General features: G+C 43.0%; 5 non-coding genes and 1 pseudogene across 6 annotated transcripts; 5 read left to right on the top strand and 1 right to left on the bottom strand.

Moving 5' to 3' along the window:
* Positions 1-428: 428 nt before the first annotated feature.
* Positions 429-501, top strand: TRNAK-CUU. Its single transcript has one exon. It is a non-coding gene; the product is annotated as a tRNA-Lys (tRNA).
* Positions 502-10526: 10025 nt separating this feature from the next.
* On the top strand, positions 10527-10618 carry TRNAY-GUA. The gene is given in 2 exon segments: positions 10527-10563; positions 10583-10618. It is a non-coding gene; the product is annotated as a tRNA-Tyr (tRNA).
* Positions 10619-11518: 900 nt separating this feature from the next.
* On the top strand, positions 11519-13001 carry LOC113881643 (annotated as a pseudogene). Its single transcript, XR_003508115.1, has one exon. The product of XR_003508115.1 is annotated as a heterogeneous nuclear ribonucleoprotein A3 pseudogene (transcript).
* Positions 13002-14408: 1407 nt separating this feature from the next.
* Positions 14409-14481, bottom strand: TRNAA-AGC. The gene has a single exon. It is a non-coding gene; the product is annotated as a tRNA-Ala (tRNA).
* Positions 14482-17855: 3374 nt separating this feature from the next.
* Positions 17856-17945, top strand: TRNAY-GUA. Its single transcript is given in 2 exon segments — positions 17856-17892; positions 17910-17945. It is a non-coding gene; the product is annotated as a tRNA-Tyr (tRNA).
* A 318-nt stretch (positions 17946-18263) lies between these two features.
* TRNAY-GUA lies at positions 18264-18353 on the top strand. Its single transcript is given in 2 exon segments — positions 18264-18300; positions 18318-18353. It is a non-coding gene; the product is annotated as a tRNA-Tyr (tRNA).
* The last annotated feature ends 3135 nt before the right edge of the window (positions 18354-21488 follow it).

The following is a 21488-nucleotide window of genomic DNA, read 5'->3' as shown; positions in this document are numbered from 1 at the left end:
GGTGATTGAAACAGGAGAGGAATGTCTTAGCGGGTTACGGAGAAGGCCTTGTGCAGTTCTGGGTTCGAGGACCTGAGCCCTTTAGGCTGGTAACCAACCACCTTGTCAACCAGGCCTGAAGCTCTAGGAGTACCAGAGTTGGGGGTCACTCTTAGGACGTTCAGTTTACTACTCTTGGATTCCAGAAACAGTTTGTAGTCTATCAGTACAGGTTGGTAAAAATGAGAGGAAGACGGAAGAAGTTATGAAAGTGATTGGAGTGCGCTCCAATAATTTCTAATAATGCTTACATTCTTTGCCGTTTCATATCATCTAGCTTATATAACAAAAGCAGTCAAATAAAATCTAAAATCCTATAATCACCGTCGGTCCAGGAAGTCTGTTCGACATAGTCTCTTAATTCATTAAGGCAGGATTTCAAACCAACCGCCCGGCTAGCTCAGTCGGTAGAGCATGAGACTCTTAATCTCAGGGTCGTGGGTTCGAGCCCCACGTTGGGCGAGTGGTATCTTTTGTATCTTTTTTTCAATCTTTTCTCTCCGCTAGATTTCCGCACCTTCCTAATCTCGGAAACGAAGTTCCCCACCGTTGCCACACATGAGAAACTTTATATTCCAAAACTGTCCAATACTGAATTACGGAATCCTGGTGACCTGCTACGGTTTACTGGCTCTGTTGAACTATTCGGGCCAGCTTTCTGGCTCCGCGAAGTTAAGCCTCATCGCCCCCTGGCGGCAACGCTTTTTTTTTCTGACCTTATTAGAGCTTTTATTTTGATAAGAGATACGAGGTCTCTGGTAGGGCATTGGCTTTGTTTATTTAAACTTCTGGGATGATTTCCCATCAAAAACGATTTAGGATGCAAGGATGTTGGGAAGGTCAAGTGTGAGGGTGGAGAAGACAATCCAAACAAAAGAAACAGTTTAGGGGGCAGAGGCAGTGATGTTCATGGAATTTTGAGAATGGTGATTCTACTTTCTGGCTCAAGCAAGTGCCATTATGTAGTAACGAGAGAGATTTTCTATTACCACTATCCCATATACCCTTTCAGCTCCTGATCACCCACACATAAACAGCACAATGGATCTCCTTATAGATAAGAATGGGGGCTTCCCTGGTGGCTCATGGTAAAGAAACCTGCCAGTGCAGGAGATGTGGAGTTGATCGCTGGGTTGATCAACCCCTGGAGAAGGAACTGGCGGGATCCATTCCATGGGGTCAAAAGAGGCGGACACGACCTAGCCACTAAACAACAACACAACATAGATGAAAATCCAACCCACAACAGGTTGAAACTGCCTAGAAAATAAAATTTAAAGATCTAAACCTGGTTTTTAAAATCCAAATTGCATTTCTGCCATTCTCTCTTGAATGGAAGTGTGGATAGTCAAGTTGGCTACCCTGGGTCTTCGCTACTGTACCCGGGCTCTCTCTCCTTGTGCAGAGCAGGGGCTGCTCTCTCGATGCCGCGCGCGGGCTCCTCTCTATGCGGAGCACACGTTCCAAGGCTCGTGGGCTTCGTAATTGCAACCCTTGGGCTTTAGAGTGCCGTCTAAGTAGTTGTGGCGCTAGGCTCTGCGGAAAGTGGAATCTTCCCAGATCAGGGATCAAACCCCTGTTTCCTGCATTGGAAGGCAGATTCTTATCCATTTCACCACCCGGGAAATTCCCCTAGTGTGTTTTTGCTGCTGCTGCTGCTGCTGCTGCTAAGTCACGTCAGTCGTGTCCGACTCTGTGTGACCCCAGAGACAGCGGCCCACCAGGCTCCCGTCCCTGGGATTCTCCAGGCAAGCATATTGAAGTGGGTTGCCATTTCCTTCTGCTTTCAAATTTCGGAAGGCAAAATTCGTGCGAAAGTTTGCTTAGTGTATATCAGAGCAAAAGGAGTTAGATGTTAACATTATGTCGTTTTGAAAACCTGACAATTTTAACTGTACCTATTAAGACCAAAAGCCCCAGAACTATTGATTATTGTATTGAAAGAGTGCCTACTTCTGAGCACGCTGGAGACATACTGTTTACCACTCTCTAACCTTCCCATCCAGATCTTGCTTTTTTCTTTACTCAGGAACCTGAATATTGTTATTAAGAAATCCAATGTTTAAAGTTCGTATTTCACCTATTTAAATCAATAGCACCTATGGTTGGGCATATGGAATCACGTTTTAAAATAAGTTGACACCCTCCAATCTGGAAGTATTGTCAATATAAACAGTGAAACTGAGAATCACGAGTCAACTGAAAATGGATGGACAAGCAGCAGCTTTCCTAGAAAGTAACTGTTTTCCAGTCTCCTTTAAAGACAAGAAGTCTTTCAAATCAATCGATGACCATATTTTTATTAAGCATCTTTTCCAAGTTGGATACTTATTACAAAATTAAGGTGGTTGGAGTGACTTTTAAAAAATAGGTAAAAAATAAATAAATAAATAAATAAAAAATAAAAAATAGGTGACAGCGACAGAAATAGAGTTAAGAGATCACCAGTATTTATCCACTAAAATCAAGGGAACCGAGATCCTGTTTCTGATTCATACGAACATTTTATTTACTAGAGAAAACACTCATTGAACATTTACAGACCACATGTTGTGGATATCACACCCTAAGTCTTATTGTAAAGCCTGATTTCCCTTTGCTCACTCAGCAGCCTCTGCTTAATGTTTTGGTTTCCTGGTATGATAAAAACTATAAAGGGATGTCCTACACAGAGGAACAAATATTACTGGTATTAATAAGTCATATGTCCTGTTGTCAATTACCTTAATGGATTTCTGGTATATAAACAATTTTTTGTGTTTCTTAGAACAGATTGCCTTTCCTCAGTCTTATGGCCATTGGGCTATCTTGTTAAAATTGAGTTAACCTACTTAAAAAGTGAATTTCTGAACCCAAGACCCATGCAAACATCTCCAAGGCCAAGACCATCCCTGAGCTTGGTCCAGAACACAAGCTAACCTAACTCCTTAGACCTAACACTTCAACTGCAAAGGAAGGTGGTTAAAAAGAGCATAGCTTCCTGCTGGTTTCTTACTCTACTTGGGCTGCCAAAACAAAATACCACAGATTGGGTAGCTTAAACTAAAAAAAATTTATTTTCTTGCAGTTCTGGAGGCTGAGAAGTATAAGATTAAGGCACTAGCTGATTCAGTTACTGGTGGGCACTCTCTTCTGGGCTTATAAAGGGCTGTCTTCTTGCTGTGTCCTCAAAGGCAGAAACAGGGAATGCGCTTCCCGGATGTCTCTTCTTTCAAGAACACCAATCTGACTTTAATTACTTCCTTATTCCAAATACAGCCACACTGTGGGGTTACAAAAGAGGAAAAAAACACATTATGACATTTTGGAATTCAGGAATTTGATACATAGTAAGCTCTCACATATTTGTTGAAGAATAATTTAGTTGCCTCACCTTTAGAATACTTAACACAATCTTTTATACATATAACATTGTTTAATAAATCCCACCTATCAAAATAACTAAAAAAAAAACTTAAGTGGCTTTTTCTTAGGACAGATAATCTGAAAGCAGAGTCCAGACTTTCTGTTCATGATTACAGTTTAACTGATCCTGGATTGAGCCAGATAGCAAAGAACAGCCAGAGGTCAGTAATTTAAGAGGCTGTCTACAAGAACATGTTAGCCTACAGTTAGATCTGACCTTGAGAGGACAGTCTCTGGAAGAAAAGTAAAGTCAGACACAAATCACAATTTTGTGAATACATAGGTCTACAATTTTGTTCTTCTCCAGATACTCCCATGAGCAGGATGAATCGAGATGTTTTTTGGTGCCACCTTGGTGTTTTCTATAGAGTATGTTGCACCTGCATGTATCAAAAGTCTATCAACTCATTCGCTAGTCAATTTTACTCAGGGTTCATGTGGGGAAATTAGAATTGGGCCTCAAGTCCAATGGAGCCCCTGGTCTTCTTCATTCATTAATATTCCTCTCTTTCAACCATCTGAGTGGCTCCTATCTTTCTTGTTTTCCTTCTTATTTTTTAGCCTAGAGCAATCTTTTTTCCAATTCCTTTTCTCCTTTGGCTCCTCTTTTTATATGTTTTTTCCTCCACCTGGGCCTGCCCTATGCAAATTGGGCTTAGCCAGGAGTGCTGTTTGTTCTGTTTGTTCTGCCTGAAGTCTTCACTGTGGTCCTCGGACCTTCCTTGTCTTTTAGCCACCGCCATTTTGGACTCCTTTTCCCTATTCTACCTACCTAACAATACGAAACTAAGTGCCTGTGCCCCAGGGATTAACATAGAAACTTCTAATCGTTCCCCATAAGTAGGGAAAAGATGAACACATGAAAGGAGTGAGTAGTTCTGGGGCATGGGAGCAATCTGAAGTTACCAGGTCAGGTGGGGGAGCCGTATTGGCCAGAGTGGGATTTAAGGTGTGACTAACATGCCCTCACTCTCATTTTCTCCCGCTCCCTTTCATACAACAGATTTTCTCTTGGGTTTCCTTTCAGACTGCTGCACTGTAGGCTGGCAGTCATCTGACTTCTTTTCCTCTTGATGTAATAGCATAAATGCTGTGCATATGGAATCTAACCCTTTTCCCCTGCCCTTGCACAAAACAATTCCAATTGCAAGACTGTACAGTAATTGAGTGAGCCCTTCAGGTGTCATCACTTTTCTGATCCTAATATATGTTGGAGCCACACATTGTCATAATAGAATATCATCTCTTTCTTAGTCATAGGCTCAAAGCTATATTTTGCCCACTTATTTAAGATAATCCCCCAAAAGGCTTTCCTTAGGGACAGATGGCGTATTTCCCATATTTAAAAGTTCAAGAACAACAAAGCACCAAAAGCACAAACAAATCCCAACACTAAAAGCACACATTCCAACAAGAATGAACAGAGTACAAGGAAACAAACTGGTTTCCAAGTCGGGTAGAGTCCAACAAGTGCCCTCTCCAACAGGGTATCTCAGTCAAATGCAAAACAAATTGGCTGGCCTGGTGGAGGAAAACCCCAACTGTGTGGGGGAGGGTGTTCCCTGTTGTCCACCAACAGCGACTCACACTACTGGATGATCGAGTTCTTCAGTTTCTAGAAGTCTGTGGATTCCTTGCTGCAAGCGTCTGGCCACTTCAGGGGACTTTGAAGGGGAAGATTTTCAGAACAAGTGGTGCCTGCAGCTTCTAGGGCCTTACCCTAAAATTGTGCCACCCGCCCACTGGCCTCTAGTAGCAAGGCCCTGACTGGCGTCGCAGAAGTTTGTGATCAAGTCCAAGCTCCTACTTTTCGTCGCACATGGGTCAATCCATAGAGAGATGAGGTGTTGGGGAAAGGAATAGCAACTTTATCTGCAAGGCCAACCAACTGCAGAAGATGGTGGTCAAACGGCCTCAAGAACCCTCTGGTCTGGCTTGGATGCTAGTGTCTTTTATGGAACAAAGAGGGGAAAGTGAGGCAATCAAGTTAAAACAAACAAACAAACAAAAAAACCCAGTAAGTTGTAGCAAATATTTCCTTGTTCTCACAAGACTGGAGTGTGGGGTGGGAGTGGGGTGGGGAGGGGGAGGGATCTGATAATTTCTTCTTTCCATCATCCATTCACAGGGGGGCTGGGTCAGGGTTTCTCTGGAAGCTAAACAAAGGTATTTTTCACCTTAAGCCCTCAGGCCTGGGAGGCACGGTTCCTGGAAAAAGGCTTTTATGTATAGTTTAATCCTTAGGCAACATCCCTTTAGTGATAAATTTATAATGAAGCTAATAGAATGCAAAGGTTAAAGTGTTTAGTCACTAAGTCTTGTCTGAGTCTTTTGTGATCTCTTGGAATGTAACGCTCCTGGCTCTTCTGTCCTTGAGATTTCCTGGGTAAGAATACCGGAGTGGGTTGCCATTTCCTTCTCCAGGGCATCCTCGCCATCCAGGGATTGAACCTTCTGTCTCCTGGTTTGGCGGGTGGATTCTTTACCACTGAGGAATGTGGGTTCAAAGGTTAAAGTAAAAGAAATATGTTTAAAACGGAGTCAGATTTGTTCTTTCCGGTTATGGTAACATTCAAAATTTGTCTCCCACCTGCATCTAAGAATACTTATGAAGACGAAAAAGAAAGGAACTCCAAAACTTTCCTGCTTCTTAACACTTTCACATTGTTATACTTTACTGTGTAAATATATCGAAAAGAAGGCTAGGTTTGTTGCAGGGAAGAGCCAGTTCTGACTCTTTTTGAAACTGTTTCTTTGACTTGCTTTGTGTTGCTTTTGTTATTATAATCATATATAATGGTCTGCCTCAGAGAACACTGCCCCTGTGTTTGACTGTCAAACTCAGGTGCCTTTATTCAGCTCACAGAGAAATAATCTGACGCTGCCTACTTGTGAATGGCTGCAAGAAAGAAGAAATGAACACATCCCTTCCACAAGGTGGCCATTCCTGGAGATGTTTTGCAAGACTGATGGCCCTTTTACTTTACTTCCTCAACATCCCCCATCTCTGTTCTAGAAAAGAATGTGGCATTCAGACCCAGATAAGATGGTTCTTTTGAAGTACTAATGTGCCACCTTCTCCGTCAGCTAGCTTTCAGAATAAAGTCCCATTCTTTGCCTCAACACATCGTCTCTCAGATAATTGGTCTCTTGTGCAGGGAGTAGAGTGGGTTCGGACTCGGTAACATATGTCTCAATTACAAATTGGCACTTGCCATGGGTGCTTGCTGTCTAACTCTACAAGGATTAAATCATGTGCTGCTGCAGCTGCTGACCTTCAACACCCCCTGAAAGGAGTTCAGGGTGGAGTGCAGAAATGAGGCAGTCTGTGCTCCAGGAAAACTGGTAGGACAGGTCTTCCAACAGTTAGATATTATCAGGAGGTGATTTTAAGATATTATCAGGAGGTGATTTTATGAACCCAATTCTAGTATCTCTTCAAATCTAGAACAGCACTAAAATCCTTCACGGTGATGACTGCTCTTCATGACTAATAGAAGCTTCACAAGACTAACACAAACTTTCTGTAAAAAGAGAATCTAAGCTTGATTGCATGCACTTCCCCATTACCAAAATCATATATATACTGACCTCCCCTACCTCTTTGGAGCAGTTTCTCAGAGCTATCTCCGGCTGCAGTCCTCTTTTTGAGCCAAATAAAACAACTCGCAACTCTCATGTGCATTTTTTCTAAGTCGACATATGGAAGAACCAGATGTGATTCTTGACCTACAAAAATTCAAGTTATTCACATACGTACACACACTTCTCAGAATCTCTCAAATCTGCTACTTGTTCTTTCCTGAAAGTTCCTTAAGACCTGTCTTAACCGCCTGAATCTTCTGTATTGTAATATGGAGCAGTAGAAAAGGAAGGAAGGATGGATACTTTTTGTATATACTTTTACAAAATGGATAGTATTAAGTATATCTATAAAATAGGATAACTTATTCAGTCAGTTGGGGTTGGGGAGGAGATAAAATTTCATATTTAAACCATTCAGACTAGCCCCTCTCAAAACAGATGTTTCAGTTTTATGAAGACTTGAGGGGGTAAATGACCAGATTAAGTGATTAGCAACTTGCTTTTAAATGTTTTGTGGAAAGTTTTACTTTCGCTTTAGGTTAGAAGGATTCGTTAACAAAACAAACCATTTGTTACACACAAATAAACAATTTGAATTTATAACAGAGATCATTTGACTTAATTCTTAAAAGACATAGAAACAACAGAGAGAAGTAACAGCATATATATCATCAAAAGGGGACGACCTACATTCACACTTGGACAGCACTGGGCAGTCCCAAATTACAGCAATCTGGAGTCCAGTTGGGAAAGGGTCCCAGGTGATGCATCCATCTCACCCGTGAGACTTCAAATAGCAGCTCTGGAGGCTCCCACTTGCCAACAAAGGTCCATCTAGTCAAAGCCATGGTTTTTCCAGTAGTCATGTATTGATGTGAGAGCTGGACCATAAAGAAAGCTGAGCACGGAAGAATTGATGCTTTTGAACTATGGTGTTGGAGAAGAGTCTTGAGAGTCCCTTGGACAGCAAGGAGAAACAACCAATCCATCCTAAAAGAAATCAGTCCTGAATATTCGTTGAAAGGACTGATGCTGAAGTTGAAGCTCCAATACTTTGGCCACCTGATGCGAAGAACTGACTTATTGTGTCAGGGTAGTGTGTAATTTCCTCGGTTCTGTCTAGCAGACAACAAAGATTTGACAGGGTGGACCAGTGTTTCAGCTCAGTTACAACTAAGTTTTATTCTGGGAGCAAATTATAATACACTCTCGAGTGGTGACAGCGGGCCTACCCCAAAGGAGAGACCTCAATGCGTCTTGGCTAACTCTTGTTATAAGTTTTTTGTCTCCTTCCCCCTGAGCCTGCCCTGTGTAAACTGGGCTAGCCAAGAGGGCTGTTTGTTTCACCAGAGGTTCTCACTCCAGTCCACAGATTTTCTTTTGTTTCATTTTCGCAGGCTTTTTCCTTTGTCTTCTAGCCACCATCATTTTGGACTCCTTTTTCCTATTCTAACTACCTAACATTTGGAGAAGACCCTGATGCTGGGAAAGATAGAAGGCGGGAGGAAAAGGGGACGACAGAAGATGAGATGGTTGGATGGCATCACCTATTCGATGGACATGAGTTTGAGCAAGCTCTGGGAGTTGGTGATGGACAGGCAAGCCTGGTGTCTTCCGGCTTCCGGGGTCTTCCGGTGTCTCCCGGGCTGCAGTCCGTGGGGTCGCAAAGAGTCGGACACGACTGAGCGACAGAACTGAACTGAACTTGTAATCCCAGGCTGCAAAAAGAGCAGCTCTGGTTTTACTTTTACATTATTACAATGCTTTTTGTTTTATCTTGCCAGTCAAAGGTTAAACCCCAGGCACGGTTGACCAGACCTCCAGGAGCTCAAGCATTTCAAGACCTGCTCCCTTTCTTATCTAAAGTGCTCCCTGACTTGCTATGCTTGCAGGCAGGCTCGGAATCCTGGCAAAGTCCAGGCAGGTTAGAAACTGTTCAGAGGCCTGCTATCCTGCTTCTGAAGCTTGAGTAAGACTGCCTCTATTTAAATTTCCCTAAAATCCCATGGATGGAGGAGCCTGGTAGGCTGCAGTCCATGGGGTCGCTACGAGTCGGATGCGACTGAGCGAGTTCACTTTCACTTTTCACTTTAACACAATGGAGAAGGCAATGGCAACCTACTCCAGTGTTCTTGCCTGGAGAAAGAGTCGGACACGACTGAAGCGACTTAGCAGCAGCAGCAGCAGCAACACCTATTCAGAAACAGACAAACAAAAAGCAAATATTTGTGCCATGGAAGAGTGAACGCTAGTCTCAGTGTTCTATTTGCACAAGGGGTTCGTTTGTCCAATGTGTATGGCTCCACCGTATTGTTGCAGGAAGGGGGATCCCTTCCAGGGCCTGAAATTGGGCTCTTGTCTAACACTTGGAAATGAATTGTCCGAGGAGACACATTGCTGCCAAAGCAAGAGATTTTATTGGGAAAGGGCGCCCGGGCACAGAGCAGGAGGGTAAGGGAACCCAGGAGAACTGCTCTGTCACATGGCTTGCAGTCTCGGGTTTTATGGTGATGGGATTATTTTCCGGGTTGTCTCAGAGTCCTTCCTAGTGGTGCACACCTTGTTCAGCAAGCCAGAGAGGAGGGTTCTGTGAGGTGGTCGGATATGTGGTGTCTCCTTTTGACCTTTCCCGAACTCTTCCGGTTGGTGGAGGCTTATTAGTTGTGTTCTTTACCAGAACCTCCTGTCATAAAACAACTCATGCAAATAGTTACTATGGTGCCTGGCCAGGGTGGGCGGTTTTAATTAGTGTGCTTCCCCTAACAGTATGACAATGTAATGATCTTTAGTGGAACGTAGAGACCAAAGCAGATTTCTCTTGTCGGTTCCCACCTCAAGTGGATTTCATTTAGGAGAGAATAATAACCATTTTGAGGTTTAGACTGTCACAGAAAATTAGACTAGACTCACACTTTGCAAAATTAACTAGTATTTGAATGACAGTACTTTCTACCTTGAGTTAGCTTTAAAATATTATTTTAGCTCCCCATGGACAGATTATTTTCTGAGTTTAGAATTAGTATGATAGTCTGATTTATCTACAGGGACTAATGTCAATTAAAGAAGTCTTAGTATGTTTTGAAGAGTTTAACTCGGTACTTGTTTTCTTCCTCCTCCTCCTATTAATTATCTGTTAAAATTGCAGATTAAAGTACTTAAAATTCTAAGACTGGTTATTTAAATTCATTCATCACAGTAAAAGACAATCTGTTTCTAAATTTTCGTTAGTTCCTCATGCCTCATTGTTTTATTTTCTTTTTGCAAACCAGTGGGTGCTACCGTTTTCACCTTGGCCCAGGGCAGTCGCCCTGTGAAGGAGTACTGCTGCTGCTACTGCTGCTGCTAAGTCTAGATTATTTTAAAAAAGAAAGAAAACGACGTGGAGGCCACCAGAGCGTATTTATCAACAGCATGGGTGAACAAAACGACAAGCACCAATGGTCTCCCAGCCTTATGCAGCGATGGCATCCTCTCCGGGTCAAGTCTGAAACGTAATTCCTTCGATAGCTCAGTTGGTAGAGCGGAGGACTGTAGCGTGTTAAACGTCATAGGCATCCTTAGGTCGCTGGTTCGAATCCGGCTCGAAGGAGTTCATGTTTTGTGTGGTTTTAAATTAAATCGCCCACCTTAAGGCCTTTGTCACTTACATAAATACTTGCTGTGCATCTGTTGAAGACTCAACTGTGTGCAGGGAATATGTTTCTTTAAACTATTGTTTTCCGTAACAACTTCTAACACGCACGATCGCACTTCAGCACCATAATTCATTAAGGGCCGGTGCCGCAGAGAAGTCCGGAACCCCGACCAGGGGATCAGAGTTGGGCCCGTTTTCAGCAAAGGTGGTGGTGATCTAGTCGTTAAGTCACGTCCTACTCTTTTGCGACCCCAGGGACTGTGGACTGCCAGGCTCCTCTGTCCACGGGATTTCCTAGACAAGAATGCTGGAATGGGTTGCCATTTCCTTCTCCAGGGGGTCTTCCCGACCCAGGAATCAAGGAATCAAGGGACAAGTCTTCGCCACACCCCTGGGGATCAGAAGACCCGGGCGGGAAGAACCCGGGAGGGGGAGGGGGCGGCCTGCTGAAACAACGCTCACCAATTGTTAGTAACTGGTGGAGCACGAGCGCCCCCTGGTGTACTCAGTTCAATCGCTCAGTCGTGTCTAACTCTGCGACCCCTTGGACTGCGGCAAGCCAGGCTTCCCTGTCCATCACCAACTTCCGGGACTTGCTCTGTTCTTTCCCGGTGGATGCTCTACTACTGGCAGCCACCTACAACCCCTGGAGGAGGGATGAAATTCTACCTCCCCTTCTAGGTTTAGTTATGCAAAGAAAGGTGATTCTCATTACTGGCTGGGAAACGTGGGTGGATGTCAGAATCACCTGCGAATATTTTACAAAGCGCCTATACTTGTGCTACTTTGGCGGTGGGACCTAGACATCGGTAGTTTTAAAAGCTCCCAGGTAGCTCTCGGTCCCATATTGAACTCGAGTTGGAAGAGGCGAGTCCGGTCTCAAAATGGAGGATCATGACCCAAGGAACCAGAGCAGTTGAGAAAGCTGTTTATTGGTGGTCTGAGCTTTGAAACTACAGATGATAGCTTAAGAGAACATTTTGAGAAATGGGGCACACTTACAGATTGTGTGGTGATGAGAGACCCTCAAACAAAACGTTCCAGGGGCTTTGGTTTTGTGACTTACTCTTGTGTTGAAGAAGTGGATGCAGCAATGTGTGCTCGACCGCAAAAGCTTGATGGGCGTGTAGTGGAACCAAAGAGAGCTGTTTCTAGACAGGATTCTGTAAAGCCTGGTGCCCATCTAAGAGTGAAGAAAATTTTTTGTTGGTGATATTAAAGAAGATATAGAAGAATATAATTTGAGAGACTACTTTGAAAAGTATGGCAAGATTGAAACCATAGAAGTTATGGAAAACAGGCAGAGTGGGAAAAAGAGAGGATTTGCTTTTGTAACTTTTGATGATCATGATACAGTTGATATAATTGTTGTTCAGAAATACCACACTATTAATGGGCATAATTGTGAAGTGAAAAAGGCCCTTTCTAAACAAGAGATGCAATCTACTGGATCACAAAGAGGTTGTGGAGGTGGATCTGGCAACTTTATGGATCGTGGAGGAAACTTTGGAGGTGATGGAGGTAACTTTGGCTGTGGTGGAAACTTAGGTGGAAGAGGCGGCTATGGTGGTGGAGGTGGTGGCAGCAGAGGGAGCTATGGAGGAGGCAATGGTGGATATAATGGATTTAGAGGGGATGGTGGCAATTATGGCGGTGGTCCTGGTTATAGTAGTAGAGGAGGTTACGGTGGTGGTGGACCAGGAGGATATGGAAACCAAGGTGGTGGATATGGTGGCAGTGGTGGAGGATATGATGGTTACAATGAAGGAGGAAATTTTGGAGGTAACTATGGTGGTGGTGGAAACTATAATGATTTTGGAAATTATAGTGGACAACAGCAGTCAAATTATGGACCCATGAAAGGGGGTAGTTTTGGTGGAAGAAGTTTGGGCAATCCCTATGGTGGTGGTTATGGATCTGGTGGTGGAAGTGGTGGATATGGTAGCAGAAGGTGCTAAAAACTCAGAAGAAAAGGGCTACAGTTCTTAGCAGGAGAGAGAGCGAGGAGTTGTCAGGAAAGCTGCAGGTTACTTTGAGACAGTCGTCCCAAATGCATTAGAGGAACTGTAAAAATCTGCCACAGAAGGAACGATGATCCATAGTCAGAAAAGTTACTGTAGCTTAAACAGGAAACCCTTCTTGTTCAGGACTGTCATAGCCACAGTTTGCAAAAAGTGCAGCTATTGATTAATGCAATGTAGTGTCAATTAGATGTACATTTCTGAGGTCTTTTATCTGTTGTAGCTTTTTCTTTTTCTTTTTCTTTTCATTACATCAGGTATATTGCCCTGTAAATTGTGGTAGTGGTACCAGGAATAAAAAGTTAAGGAATTTTTAACTTTTCAAAAATAAAAAATAAAATAAAATCTCCCAGATAATTTGAACGTATTGCAAGATTTGAGAACCACTGCAGAATAGAAGTTTTTAGAAAATTAATAGACAAGGGTTAACAATAGAAAATAATTGTTAATTTTATGCCAATTTCATTAAAATATGTTAACCACACTTCTACCCCGTCTGAAAAATGTGATTCCGAATACCTACGGAAGAGTTCCCAACTATAAAAGATATTAAGTAAGGAAGAGTTGTCTGAGGGTTTTGTGCCTGACACTTTTGCATGTTCCTTCCCATGCTTCAGAACTTTTATTCTTTAAGTAAGCAATTCTCAAACTTTGGTGAGTGAACCACCTAGAGAGTTAATGTAGGACACAGAAGTCCAGGCTTAATGAACTAGGTTTGAGAGACACTGCCTATAACACATTGGCAACTACCAGTATTAACGGCTAGAACTGGTAGTATCCTTGCTCTTTGAAAGCGAATTGAGGGCAAAAGAGTAAACAAGAAAAATGGTCCAATTTTCTTTTCAAAGATAGCATGGGCCTTGGATGCACAGCTTATTAGATTGTCCTGGATTTTCTCACCGAGCTCTCACCAGAGCTTCCAATTCAAACAAGTTCTCCACTGCGATTTCTCTCCCATGCTGTGCTTGCCCGCTTACTCGCTTCAATCGTGTCCAACTCTTTGCAACCCTATGGACTGTAGCTCTCTAGGCTCTTCTGTCCAGGGGATTCTCCAGGCAAGAATAGGTGAGTGGGTTGCGTGCTCTCCTCCAGGGGATCTTCCCAACCCAGGGATCGAACAGGCGTCTCTTAGTCTCCTGGACTGGCAGGTAGGTTCTTTACCACTAGCGCCACCTGGAAGCCCTTCCCTCCCATAATCAGGCCATATTCCTCAAGATTTCCGGTATTAGTGCCAGCAGCAGCCCCACCATCTCCGTAGAAACAGCCAGATGACTTCAGAAGAGGAAGAGTGAATGTTAAAAAAAAAAAAAAAAACCTCAAACATACCTACATATTCTTTAGCTCGTCACAATCATATTAAGAAAAGTACATAAAGCAATTATCTCCCAAGTTTTAAAAAAAGGTGGAAATCATTTGTTTCAGTTGTAAGAATTTCACGTTACCTTCAAGAGATCAGACATGTGGGAAATTGATTCTGAGAATAAAAATGTAACATTAACGTATAAATAACTGGAAGGTAGATGTGTAAATTCACCTGGTAGAGACAGTCTTCAAAAACGGAGAGAAAACCCAAAGCATCCAAACTTGCCTACCTTATCACTGAAGACAAAGGTGAGGTCATCAATATTACTGAATTGCGTCTTTAAGTGGTAATGTTTAAGCAAAGTGTTTATTATTTATAGAAGCATGGGAATAAAGGCCAAAGCGTAAGTGGAACATAAAGCTGGAGAATGCGGGCATCGATCCCGCTACCTCTCACATGCTAAGCGAGCGCTCTACCATTTGAGCTAATTCCCCACATAGATAGGTAAACCTGTCTTCCTTTCTCACTTTAAATCTGAAAGTAATTCAGAACTTGTGGCCACTGCGATTTGTACCTGTATTCGATATTGCGCAAGAGTTTCACACTTGACTCACATCTACGGAAACCGGGGACAGGAAGGAAATTGCAGGTGTATCCAGAAGGGCAATTCAAGTTTCTCGACCAATGAGACTCGGCTTTTGGCCATCCCAATAGTTCCTGACAATTCCCTCATTCCTAAGTTTTCCACCAGTTGACTCAGCTAGCCCCAGAAACAGATTCTCCAGAGTTCGGACAAATGTCCCCTAAGATCTGCTTTCTGTCTGGCTTAAAAAAAAATTTCCGTCGGTGGACACAAGGTCACGAGGGGATGTGCGTCCCAGTAAATTCCTCCCTTCATTCTGACTTCGTAGTCCCGATTTCGATCAAGGGTGTACAAGTTATTTTTCTAAGGGTAAATATTAATAGGAGAAGAGAATATAATCATGGTTACATGCTTAGATCTGGATTCTCTGCAAAACAAAAACAAAAGTAGTAGGTGCCACTTTTTATTCTGGGCCTGCGGAGTACCAGGTACCAAGCACTGTTTTAGGTGCTAGGTACTGTACAGAGTTAGTTCTGAAGAGAGAACTCTTGGGCATTTCGAGGACCATCACTTGCAGTAAAGTCATTTGAAGGTCCTTCTCCAACATCTAAATATCAACTACTTCTTTGTCTGAAATTCCATCATTAGAAACTTTTTGTTCTTATTGTTTAGTTTTATTTTCTAGTCTCAATGAAACTGGGGCAAAGTGATAAAATTGAAATGGAGAAGATGGAGCATTTTACTCAAGAAAGTGACTCTATGTTCCTATGCTGTGTAGGCATGCTGTGCAGGCCTTTCCAGAACCCTCTTAATCCTCTTAAATGCTTGCGCTTCTCTTTTCTATTTCAGTGCAATCAAGGCGGATTAAAAAAAAAAAGTGAATAACTTTCTGTGGGAAAAAGTCCTCCACCTTCCTGCACCCACTCCATTTGAGACAAAAGAGTTCAAAACTCAGATATTCCAAGTGTATGTAGAAACCCACCATTTATCTCAAAATTCGGCTCAAGGTCAGCCTTACCTTCTCTCCATCTACATGTTCTCACTTTACTCTTCCTTGGATAGAATTTACCCAGGTACAAAAGTCAGTTTGTCCTCCACTCATTTTTTTTTTAACATTTATTTTCCATGATTATATTAGAGATGCAAATATGGAACTGGAATGAAAAAAAGAAAAAAGTGGCCTAATTCCACAATTCAGATCCATGGATTGAGCTTTGGGATGACTGATTATGAACTGGGACCAACTTCGGGATTTCAACCATGAGCTAGGAGTTCTAGTTTCCAATAGCATTGAATTAGGTATTAAATTTTGAACCTCTTAGCTTCCATTAGAAGTAAAATGAAGATCAAGAATACTGTCATAAAATTCACACGGACATTTTACCAGTTGTTAAACTATTGACTGAACTCTAAACTCACTGCTCTGGACTGAACTGTGTTCTTCCCACATCCAAATGTGACTGTATTTGGAATTAGAAAGTGATTATGGTTAATGTAGTAGTTAGGGTGGGGCCCTGATCCTGTAGGATTACTGTCCTCATAATGGGAGACATCAGAGTTCTCTCTGTCAAATCAGGAAGAGAGCTCTCACCTGGAACTGAATGGTTGTCATCTTGATCTCAGACATCCCAGCCTCCAGAACTGTGAGAAAATTAATTTCTGTTATTTAAACCACCCAGTCTATGGCATTTTGTCATAGCAGCTGGTGCAGACTAAGACACGCATCCTTTAATCTGCCTTGTGATAAAGGAGGTAGGACTCTATAAACCACACTGCTGACTTACTACTAGGCTTTATATTCAGTTCAGTCACTCAGTCATGTCTGACTCTGCGACCCCAAGGACTGCAGCACAGCAGGCTTCCCTGTCCATCACCAACTCCCTGAGCTTACTCAAACTCATGTCCATCCAGTCGGTGATGCCATCCAACCATCTCATCCTCTGTCATCCCCTTCCTTTGCCAAAAAGGAAGCTAGCGGGAGAATGCAAGGAGGAGGAAGAGGAAAGGTGGACTTGTCTTTTCAGTTTTCTTCCTGGGAGCTTCCTGCGCCTCTAAGTATCACCCCAGTAAACTTCTGCATCCCAAAAGACACAACAGTTCTGAAGCAGCAATTGAATCCAGCACCATGCTGAATTTTTCACACTTGGCGTATCTGCTATTTTCCACCTTGTATTTGAAGCATGGATAGGACACTGGACAATGAATTAGAAACTTCGCTTTCTAGGATCTCTCCTATCCAGCTGGTAATTCTCTATTAGGTCAGAAACACTGCAAGTTGCTAGATATTTTCTTAATTTTTCACGGAAAGGGATTTAATTACTGAATTCAATATTGACTACATGCTCTCAATATTCCTAAATAGAAGGCATTGGCAACTGCCATTTAAGGAAAATTTGGGAATATTTTTCAATAATATCATTTTGTATAAATAGTATAGTTTTGCATAAATTTGTATAAATAAGCACAGACATTTATAAAATATATTTTCCTTAAGTGTATTTCCAAAGAAAGCCTTTTCTCTCCAGATAATTTAGTGTATTCCCCATTTATGTCTATTTCTGCTTTAGGCACAAGTCTAAGGCAATCTCTGTTGAACCTCAATGTTTGACAATTTTCTCTGGAAAAACCATTTATTTATATTCACATTTAAATTTCATAGGTGTTTTGGTTTCACTTTAATTGCACCACAGTAATCATTCAATATAATATGAACCACCCAAATTATTTATTCAACTAAAAAAATTGACACTCCACATATTTCATCATTAGATCTATGAACACACACAATTTCCCATTAGATTTTCAGAAAGAGAATCACAATGATACGAAAATGCACCAGATATTTCTCTGTTCACAACTTAGGGATCCTCTTTAACCTAATTGTGTTTTCAGTAATTATATCATTTATTGAGCAAATCTAGACTTTTTTTTTCCTAGAGAAAAAGGAAATGGTAATTAGAGGGGACAGCAGGAAATCGGGCGTAATGCAAGAAATTCACCCTAGTAGGTATGTAATACTTAGGGAGGAGGACATGGGATATCGGTAGAACTTTTAAGATATACATAGAACAATATCCTAACGTCCTAGATGTACAACCCAATGGATTTTAGATATTTATTAAATCCGTGAAAGCAATTACCCAGATCATGACATAGGACCTATTCAGCCTTTAAAAAGACTGCTCAAAATGAATTATACTTTTAAAAATGAATGCGTATTATCAAAGCAGAAATCATCTGGATAGACATTAGAAAAGGGAGTCTAAAAAAGTTCTCGGAGGTGATCCTTCGATAGCTCAGTTGGTAGAGCGGAGGACTGTAGGTATTTGACTAATGGCCATCCTTAGGTCGCTGGTTCGAATCCGGCTCGAAGGAGCACACTTTTTGAAAAGTAACTCCGCTTCAAGATAACAAGATTCTGTCCTACCCATTTAGGAAAACCGTATCACTCATGGCTCACTTTTGATTGAGAGAGGAGGAGCTAAAGCAGATAGAACAGGGGTAGCAAAGCAAAACTCTTTAGTGTTCAAGGGAATTAATTTTTAAAATACAATTATATAATCACTACCCATATTAATTTTAGAATATTTCTAGCACCTTTCACGTTTGCCTCTGTTTTTGAAATAAACAGTCAAAATTACAATACTCAGGTAAAGATTATTTAAAGTATTCTAAGACAACTGCTCAATAGCTCCTTCGATAGCTCAGTTGGTAGAGCGGAGGACTGTAGGAACTTGGTTGATGGTTATCCTTAGGTCGCTGGTTCGAATCCGGCTCGAAGGAGGTCTCATTTTAGGAAAAGCATTGCAAACCTAACGGAGAAGGCAAGGGCACCCCACTCCACTACTCTTGCCTGGAACATCCCATGGACAGAGGAGCCTGGACGGCTGCAGTCCATGGGGTCGCTGAGGGTCGAACACGATTGACCGACTTCACTTTCACTTTTCACTTTCATGCATTGGAGAAGGAAATGGCAACCCACTCTAGTGTTTTTGCCTGGAGAATCCCAGGGATGGGGGAGCCTGATGGGCTGCCGTCTCTGGAGTCGCACAGAGTCGGACACGACTGAATTGACTTAGCAGCATTGCAAGCCTAAACACGATGATCTTGTAGGAATAGACAGATAAACAAACAAATGAACCTGAGGTAGGCACAGGAAGCTGTCAAAAAATACTTTTTTCATCTGGGTTGCTAAAAGAATCTCCAGAAACTGATTTTTCAAGGAATTGAGAAGGGGTTTATGGCAAAGGGGTAGGTCACCCTACCACAATGTTTTCATTTTTCCTAAAGGTTCAATGGCCCTTTAAAGCTCTCCGTTGAGACTTATGTGAATAAACGTTCTATCAATGACAATTTCAAATACACCCAAGGTAAAGAACACAGAATAATTTACCATTGTGGCCATCACAGTGGCAACTGACATCATCTACTCTTGCACAAGACCCACCTCCCTCATTCTTGTAGTCAATCCCCAAAAGTTTTCTCATTTCACTCTTTGTGGCTCAGTATTTTGAAGACTTCGGTGTTAAGAGCTAAAAGCGAAACCTCGTTTGTTTCTCTCCCTATTCCAAAAAAGTAGGAGGCAACTAACAGAAAGTTCTCGTCCATAAATGAATGAAACAGGCATATGAGAACTAGAGAAACACAGTTTATTAGTCTTTAGAACCACTCCATCAAAGAGCACGTGGCGAGTTAACTTTAGAAAATATACTTGGAGTCCTGTTCAGCAACGACTGTCATCTCGGATTATAACTGTGGGTAGATTTACTACTGCTTGCATCCTCTGGCTTTCTTGGCTCCCTGGTTCCACCGGGATGGGAAATCTTGAGCCACAAACTCGTCCACAGCCCCTTCCAGGAAGCCGGCCCAAGAATTTGTACGCATTCCAGGGCGCGGCGCCTTGCAGTCGACCCCAAGGCAGATGTGGGTCGGAGGAACCTTGGCGCCTTAAGGACACGGGTAGCGCGCACAAACGGACAAGTCCTCCGGCCACAAGATGAGGGGAGCGAGCCCGGAAAGCGGCCTCTGGTTTGATGAAGGGACCGCGTTCAAGACCTCGCCATAGTTGGGAACTGCCAGGGCCGAGTCCGTTCTAGCGGTTGTTCAGCTCAAGGAGGTGAAAGAGGAAAGAAGCAGGTTGCTCTGACTGGACTGACTCCATTTTTAAAAGAAAAGGAACTCCATCTTACACCCTCGGCGAACTTTTGGACTGTATATCTGAGAGGCCATGGAGATAAAATACCAGCGCACGAACAAAAACCCAGACCAGGCAGACGCCGTACCTAGACCTCCCGGAGCCAGAAGGAAAGCAATGTCCACTATCTAATCAGTCACTATCTGTAATCTTAATAATACCTATTGATGTGGGGCTAAACTGTATGTCCAGTTAGCTTTAGAATGTGAATTTATGGCTAAAACCTGACTGTATCTCTTACTAACGTTGTCCAGAGCCGATTTTAAAGAATTTGGGGATGTGGGCTTGGGCACGTACATTTTGGGCATAATAGGTTGTCACAAAAATCGGTCGGGTCCCTGGCTAAAGAGGAAACTCTGCCTCAGACCCGCGGGTGTAATAAACTGCAGTCCACTATTCACGCTATCCTTCTGAGTGAGTTTGCTTCCCGGAGCGTTTGGCTACAACATTTCGTGCTTTGGCCGGGAAACTCTTCTCTGTGAGAGACAAGTCCCATTTGGGGCTACTCCGAGGCTTCGCGGCTCGGATCTTCTAGAGGGGGGAAGGCGCCTCGCCCTTCTGGAAAGATTCCACTTCTCCACGCCGGGATCTTTCACGTTAGTGGGTAGTGGACTGCGGCAGGGGAGTTAGGCGCTCAGGTAAGGAGGTTCCCACCCTGCCGGGTGGAAGAGGGGGCCTGATCAACCCCATGGGAGGGAATAGGGGACACACACTGACAGTCAAAGTCACAAAGGAGGTGGTGTCCTCGTCGTCTTGGGGTAAATTGTTACCAGGCGATTGCAAGAGAGCTTTGGGAGGAAGAAACTTGGTCTTTGTGTGCGTATATTATGCCCTCCCCGAGGAGGTGTCCCATCTGCTGTGGAATTCTTGATCCCTCAGGGTTGTCAGGCTAAAAGGAGGAAGATACGCGAGTGAATAGAAATTGACCTTTCCGGAGACGGTCTGGGACGTGGAATATTTAATCCATCTATGTTTTCATCCGCACCCAATCAAGCCCACCAAGGCAGAACAGACTTTCAAAGTGAGAGGAGAAACAACCTTGGACCACTTGGTGTTCTGGTTCGGCTGTGCGGACCTGCAGGTGAAGACTCGCCGATTCCCCTTCTGGCAGGAAGGCTCTCCTCACCCCAATTAAGAAGGAGGAGGAATGGCAATTTAAGTGTTTCATTGAGTGGAAATATCAAGAAGTACTTAGGTTACCGAGAACTTGTGGACAGAACGAAAAGGGAAGGAAGAAGAAGGTCCAAGAAAGTAAGCGAGATGGGAGGAAGTGTATCTAAGGCAACTGTATTGGAGTGCATGATTAAGCATTTTAAGAAGGGATATGAAGAAGACTATGGGGTGAACATGACGCCTAACCGACTCCGCGTATTCTGTGAGGTTGAACGGCCCTCTCCCGGAATAGGATGGCCACCAGAGGGCACCATGGACTTAAAACCAATAAAAGCAGTCTGCAGTAGTCACAGGAACGCCGGAGCAGCCGGATCAATACCCATATATTGATTCATGGCTGTGGTTGGCTCGAGATCCTCCCCCTCGGGCAAGACTCTGCATTCAAAAAGAGAGAGGGAAAACATTAATGGCACAAAAATCGACTGATGACAAAAGAGAAATTCTGCAGGATCCGGACGGGAGCTATTTGCCCTCTCCCCCATACTGGATGACGCGTCGGCCCCCTAATGCTCCACCAGGACCGGAGACCGCCTTAATGACCACCGATCCAG

This window comes from Bos indicus x Bos taurus, chromosome 23 (assembly GCF_003369695.1).
Source record: "Bos indicus x Bos taurus breed Angus x Brahman F1 hybrid chromosome 23, Bos_hybrid_MaternalHap_v2.0, whole genome shotgun sequence".
Lineage (NCBI taxonomy): Eukaryota > Metazoa > Chordata > Mammalia > Artiodactyla > Bovidae > Bos > Bos indicus x Bos taurus.
The sequence above is the reverse complement of the archived record's forward strand: the minus strand, read 5'-3'. Positions and strand labels throughout refer to the sequence as shown.